The sequence below is a fragment of the Astatotilapia calliptera genome, chromosome 17 (assembly GCF_964374335.1).
Source record: "Astatotilapia calliptera chromosome 17, fAstCal68.1, whole genome shotgun sequence".
NCBI lineage: Eukaryota > Metazoa > Chordata > Actinopteri > Cichliformes > Cichlidae > Astatotilapia > Astatotilapia calliptera.
The window spans coordinates 2718446-2725409 of record NC_137438.1 but is presented as its reverse complement, the minus strand read 5'-3'; the positions used below and the strand labels follow the sequence as shown (position 1 = coordinate 2725409).

The following is a 6964-nucleotide window of genomic DNA, read 5'->3' as shown; positions in this document are numbered from 1 at the left end:
CATCGGGTTCCAAAAACGATCTACACACAAAACGTCGGGTTAGCAGGATAATTATAAGAAATTCTCAAAGTACAGGTTAGCAGAAACACAAGTCTAACTGACACTGATAGCTCAACGATCCAGCGAAGACTAGTGCAGACTCGCCATCTAAGTAGTGCAGTAATCAGCTGGGATCAGCGGCCGGTGTGGTGATGAGCAGGTGTGTGGGCCAGCAGCGGGAGCCCGCAGTGAGCATCGCCGTGGCGAGAGAGAGAGAGAGTGAGAGAGAGAGGGCGAGAGCGAGAGAGCAAACAAACCACAAACATATTGCCCAATAGAGGATTGACCAGCGGGGCACAGGGACCATGACATTTAATATCGCTAAGACAGTCAAGCAGTGATTGACATGGGGAGGTATCCAAATGACTATAAGGTAAGTAAAGCTGACAGTCATCGGCATACAACTTCTTGCTAGCAAGGGCAGCCTCCAGCACTGAGGCTCGCACTGAGAAACTGCCCTGGTCTTTATTTATACTTCAGTGAGCGTTTGTTCCTTACATTGGAATGTGTGTGTGTGTGTGTGTGTGTGTGTGTGTGTGTGTGTGTGTGTGTGTGTGCGTGTGTGCGTGTGTGTGGGGTCAGAGTGTGGCCCCATAAACGACTTCCTTTCACCTGCTGGTCTGGAAAATCCAACAGTTCATCTATATGTAAAGAAGCACTTAAACTAAAACTGACATAGTCCTACCGTAAAACAATAAGACAAGGTACGACCTCTCCCATGCTCCCAGAATGTGGGGGTGAACACCCTGGAATGTTACAGACCTCCTAGGATGAGACATTCTTTCAATATGCCACCAACTATATACTTCTAAACACAAATGATTACATGCAGCATTCTACCATATGCAAACTTATATCATTAAAAGATTATACTGACTACTAAGTACAATTTTCCATTGACATGGAGAAATAAAGGGAGAGTGGAGAATTATGGAGAAGCAGAGAGAGGAATGTGTTGTGAGAGTGCAGTTTGCGCTGTAAAGGTGGGCGTGTTGCCTGCTTGTCTGTTTAACAGTGATGAAAATGAAAGAAAGAAATCTCTTAGTGTGTTAATACAGGAGGCTACAGACCTGGACCAACCGCCCACCACAAGCACAGTGGCCGAAGCAAAATGATAGCAATGGGAGCCACACCCAGCAAGAATCAGCAGCTGTGGAAGAGACTGCAGCGAGGAGAGAATTAAAGGAGAAACTAAAGCTTTAAGAGTACACAAAATTGGGTTGGATTTTGGGCCAACGGACTTGTGGAGGTTGGGAAAGCGTCCGGAGCATCGCAACAAAAGGTGAAACAAAAACACACACAAGCAGAGAAATGTGAGAGAAAAGCACCTTTTAAGGAAACGCCTTGTTGGAGAAAAAGTTAAAAGTAACCCGCCTACAAATGCACACACACGCAATGAAAAAGCAGCTTACACTCATGGACACGTGAAGATTTTTTCAGCAAGATTAAAGCAGGGAAACTTAACATACACCTGTGGTTAAAGGATGAACTGTAAAGTCTCTGGGTTGCAGGACAACAACTTAACTTCAAAGAAAACAAAGAGACTGGTATGACCAACCAGTGTGTGTGTGTGTGTGTGTGTGTGTGTGTGTGTGTGTGTGTGTGTGTGCGTGTGTGTGCGTGCGTGTGTGTGTGTGTGTGTGTGCTGTGCTCACAGAAGGAAGGTCATAGCTCCTGCTTTTTTGAGTGCATTTCCAATCAGTTTTTCTTTTTACAAGAAGTGTAGCTCATACAATGGTATAAATGTATTCTTTTCAATACTTTAAAAATATGAAACTCTGAAGATTTTGAGTTCATGCACATTGTGAAACAAGAATATAAATATTTGTGTCACAATGATTTCTATAAAAACATGTTGTTTATGGGCATAATGTGACGAATCTTTTGTGTCCCTATTAATGATCAAAGGTAATTGAAGAGGAAGCTTGAACCCTGGCTCTGGACATTTGAGCCAGGGTTCAAGTGACAGCACAGACATTTGCTAACGCGAAAGCATGTTTTGTCATCATAAAGACTGTGAAATGAAGCATTGTTAAAGTGTGACTTCAGTAATGGACGACTTAAAACACCAAACTCTAATTTCAATGGTTTATTTTAAGTTTACAGAATATAACAACTGGTAAGACGATGAGATTTACTTTTCACTGTCCGTGTTATGTGTATCCATTATCATGTATGCTACTTTGCTCTGTGGACTGTAAAATGTTTCATTGTATTCATGAAATAAACCAGACTCTCACTGTCTGCAGCAGGGGCGATTCTAGGATCAGAGCTTTGGGGGTGCTGAGCACCCAGAGAGCTGCCCAGCCAGGTAAGATAAACTTTACTCATCACGATGAGATGTCTTCCCCGTCTCTGTCAGTCCCTGCATCCTTAAATGTCTCCAGTTGTCCCAAGTTGTCTCTGAATGTCTCCTTGGTGCATTTAAACCCCTGTTCCTCCCTCTCCTTGTCGTCTGTTATCTTTGTCTCTGCTATCAGTCATCATAATTTTACCATCTCTGTGCAAGTCTGCAAATTTCTTTATTAAATCATAAGATTCTTAAATTCATCAAGTCTCTGTGCCTGGGTCCTCGTCACAAAACATGACATCACTGTTTTGTACATTTTAACACAATTTAATCCCACATTTGTGAAAGAAAAGCAAAACACTTTTTTGAAAAGTCTGTAACAAAACCATCAAATCTGATAAAGGTTATTTAAATGCTGCAAAAGAAGAATGGATTGGAATAGAAAAATACACATCCTGACCTTAATTACTGGGGGAGAATAATGAACGATGCTCACAGTGAGTAAGAAGTAAACTGAGTGCATTTTTGGATACATACAAAAACACTCCCAAAACAGCATAAATTATTACAAATAAATGATTACAAAATATTAATTTAAAAAAACTATAAAAATGGAGGCAACTTTGCCTGTGGTAGAATGTCTACAATGTATGAAAAAATCGTTACTGCAGATGCTAATTTTACTAATTTAATAATACTAATTTTGTGTTGCAAGATTTATGAGTTTCATGCTTTCATAGTGGTCCTTGGGAGAGCTTGACATTGTTATCAGGTGGCCCACACTGTAAAAAGTGTGAGAAACACTGATAAGTGTGTGTGTGCTTTTGGAAAACATTTAAAGCTGCTGTACAGAATCTTTGAAACAAGCTTAAAACATTTTTAGAAACAGAGCATCTGCTTCTCTTTACAGCTGCTCACTCCACCAGGGCTGTTTGGCTCTTTCTGATAGTGAGCACATGTGATGCACGTACTGCGGCAGTCATACAGACAACTGGACGGTCCAAAGGTTGGCCGACCTATTACTGGCTGAGGTTTCAGTAGAGCTGTGGCTGAACCACATAAAAATATATCATTAATTTTAATCTCCCCAATCAGTGATAATGTTATGTTGGAATGTTGTTAAAGAGGGTCAAAATGCTTCAACCCAGTTTGTTTAGCAGATTCTGTACAGCAGCTTTAATATAGGGAGGACACAACTTCCAGACTGTGAGTAAAATCAGGTTTTTTCTCTTTGTCAGTTTAACAGTTGCTGTTGTGCCTGTCACTGCTCCCTGTCTGTTTGCTTACCTGGTTCTTCCTGACCTTGTACTTTCTCCTCATGTTCTCCTCTTTCCTCTCTCCCTCTTTGGACTGACAATCATACACAAATAGATTGTATTCAATTAGATGAAAAATTACATTAATATGAAAAAATTCTATTAAGATCACTAACAAAAAGTCCTCTCTCAGTGTACTTTCAACCAAAAGGCAAATAACCAAACCACACGAACATCTAATAAAAGATATAAACATTGAAACACTGATCCAACATTATTCCTGAATCACAGGTCATTTGATTTTACACTTTTACCTGAATGTGGCTCCTTTTTTGAAAAAACTTCCTTATATCCATTATGAACCTGTCTCTCTGTACACACACACACACACACACACACACACACACACTCAACACTGCAGGTTACCTGGTGTAATGTTTTTCAGCTAAAAAGAAACATGGTCTGATAACTACCTAACTATATAAAGAGTAACTGAATGTTAAATGCAGCTAATATGTCCTGTTTTAAGCCAGACACTCACACCTCCGCTGCGCTGCATCTCAGCCACTCGAGCGCTAGAATCACAGTAGGGGAGAGGCGAGCTGGAAGAAACCATTTTGGATTTCTATACTTTTGTTGTTAAAATGTTACGTCCCTCACACCAAAAAGCAATCGGGGCGATCGTGGCTCAAGAGTTGGGAGTTCGCCTTGTAATCGGAAGGTTGCCGGTTCGAGCCCCGGCTTGGACAGTCTCGGTCGTTGTGTCCTTGGGCAAGACACTTCACCCGTTGCCTACTGGTGGTGGTCAGAGGGCCCGGTGGCGCCAGTGTCCGGCAGCCTCGCCTCTGTCAGTGCGCCCCAGGGTGGCTGTGGCTACAATGTAGCTTGCCATCACCAGTGTGTGAATGTGTGCGTGAATGGGTGGATGACTGGATATGTAAAGCGCTTTGGGGTCCTTAGGGACTAGTAAAGCGCTATATAAATACAGGCCATTTACCATTTATAAATATAAAAAATGAAATCTCCAAGAATATCACAAAAATAGCATTGAGGGGGTGTTACAGTGAAAAAAAAAAAAGCAACCAAATTTTAATCTGAAGATGCTGAATTTTAGTAAAAACAATGCTCTGTAGGTTGATGCCGTCGTTACAGACAAAGCACATGTTTAAAGCCTTTGGATGTTATAATCTATCCAAAGGTTCTTTGCAGTTTTACATTGATAAACATTATCCTTAACATATTTGGTCCACATAAAGTACCATGGCCATCACACTGTCATTTATAATTGTTTAAATAACTCGTGTCTTAAGTCCTTCCATCACACAGAAAATTAAAAAAGCCACGTGGTTCACTTTTACATCACAAAATGTTAGAAATATAAGCCGTTCATAACAACCTGAAAGGCTGGGAGTTTAAAATGCAAACCATTCGAAGCAGAAGTAGAAGACATTTCCGAAAGAATGCAAAAGCATTGACATATATCTTTCCTTCCTATTATAGCCCGACGGGCAGGGCAGAGATAGATTTTGGTAGCCCGACTGGAAAAATCGCTAGCCCCGGGACGTCGGGCTAGCGATTTTGCGAGCCCTGCATCTTTTCCTTCCCTTCGCCTCTCTATTAATGTGCTTGGAGACAGAGCTCTGTGAATAGCCAGCCTCTTTTGCAACGACCTTTTGTGTCTTGCCATCCTTGTGCAAGGTGTCAATGGTCGTCTTTTGGACAACTATCTTCCCCATGATTGTGTAGCCTACAGAACTAGACTGAGATACAATCTAAAGGCTTCTGCAAGTGTTTTGAGTTAATAAGCTGATTCAATATTGAACCTTTTCAGTCATTCAATAATTTAATTCATAAAGGCACTAGAGAAAATGTATTGATATTCACCTTACAGTTTTACGGGTCAGGGTCACACATAACACAAAGCATTATGCAGGAAGTAATAAATGTTTTCACGCAGCAACAGTTGTTGTACAACCGTTTTTAGTTTTCTAATAAAGTTTTATTATTATGTTATCCATCCATTCACTTCTGCTTATCCCTTTCAGGGTCGCGGGGGGCGCTGGAGCCTATCCCAGCTGTCATAGGGCGAGAGGCGGGGTACACCCTGGACAGGTCGCCAGTCTATCGCAGAGCCAACACACAGGGACAGACAACCATTCACACCTAGTGACAATTTGGATTATCCAATTAACCTATCCCCACAAGCTGCATGTCTTTGGACGGTGGGAGGAAGCCGGAGTACCTGGAGGGAACCCACGCAGACACGGGGAGAACATGCAAACTCCACACAGAAAGACCTAATGGTAGAATTGAACTCAGGACCTTCTTGCTGTGCGGCAACAGTGCTAACCACTGTGCCATTATTATTTTACACATTGATCATCTAACTATGATGCACAATTCTATAATTCATAATCTTAGTTATACATTTGCAGTATTTAACTTAATTTTTTGCACACCTCAAGGTCTTCTCAACCTTCAGACACTTGTCAGAGATCCCAAATAGGGATGAGAAATAGGGAGAGAACTGGAAAGTACCAAATTTTCTGAATCCGGCAGGGCGAGAAGGTCACCATTTGGGCAACTCGGTATGCTTCTCAGAAAATTGGACAGCCTTAACATATTTTGTCTATGCTTTTGAGTTTAGTGAAAATGTATTTCGAGGAACTATTTTTCTGCAAATTTGAAGTTGCATGTCCAATGTTCATTTAGTTTGGTTTTGACTGAAGTAGCAATAGTCTACAGCTTCAGTTTTTGCTTTTCTCCAGAGGTTCTACAGTTGGGTCAAAGTTTATTGCAGTTCTACGAAAAAGTGCCCACAGGGTGTAGACAAATAAAGCATTATATTTACCACATAACCTGGTCATGTGCAGGTTACGGTGCAAGTTTTGATTTTCCGATGCTGACGGTGGATCAAGGAGACCAGCGCACAGGCTGCAGGCCCGGATCTCCTGTCTACATTGGCTGTCTCTCACCCTTTACCCCCCCTGTTGCTTGTCATGTGCTTCTTTGGTGTATTAAGAGTTTTTTCATGTGCAGAGGTGTTTTTCTCTGTTCTCAAACTGATCTCCCTGTTGGAGCTCAGTCTGGGGGGAGTTATTTTTTTCTCCTTATCTTTCCTCATGTGGTGCATTTTCCATTGTTGTACCTCTCTGACCTGTCTTCCCCTTGTGATGTTTTTGTGTAACGTATGTATGGTCGGAGGGTAAGATGGCACCGCGTGCAATAGGTCGGCAGCCTTAACATGAAATTTCTCACTCGTGGGACTAATAAAGGTATCTTATCTTAAAATGGGCTGGAACCGCTTCCTTTGCACCTGTCGTTTTTACTTTTTCTCCTTCTGGACTTGACAACTGGCCTGCAGAGTATGACCTCAAAT

At 41.7% G+C, this 6964-nt stretch overlaps 1 long non-coding RNA gene across 2 annotated transcripts; it reads left to right on the top strand.

Annotated features, from left to right (window-relative positions):
• The first annotated feature begins 258 nt into the window (after positions 1–258).
• On the top strand, positions 259–6876 carry LOC145421448 (uncharacterized). Of its 2 annotated transcripts, none has more exons than XR_013902803.1 (3): positions 259–412; positions 2289–2350; positions 5631–6876. It is a non-coding gene; the product is annotated as an uncharacterized LOC145421448 (long non-coding RNA). The 2 variants fall into 2 exon arrangements; XR_013902804.1 differs by lacking the exon at positions 259–412 and adding an exon at positions 440–1321.
• The last annotated feature ends 88 nt before the right edge of the window (positions 6877–6964 follow it).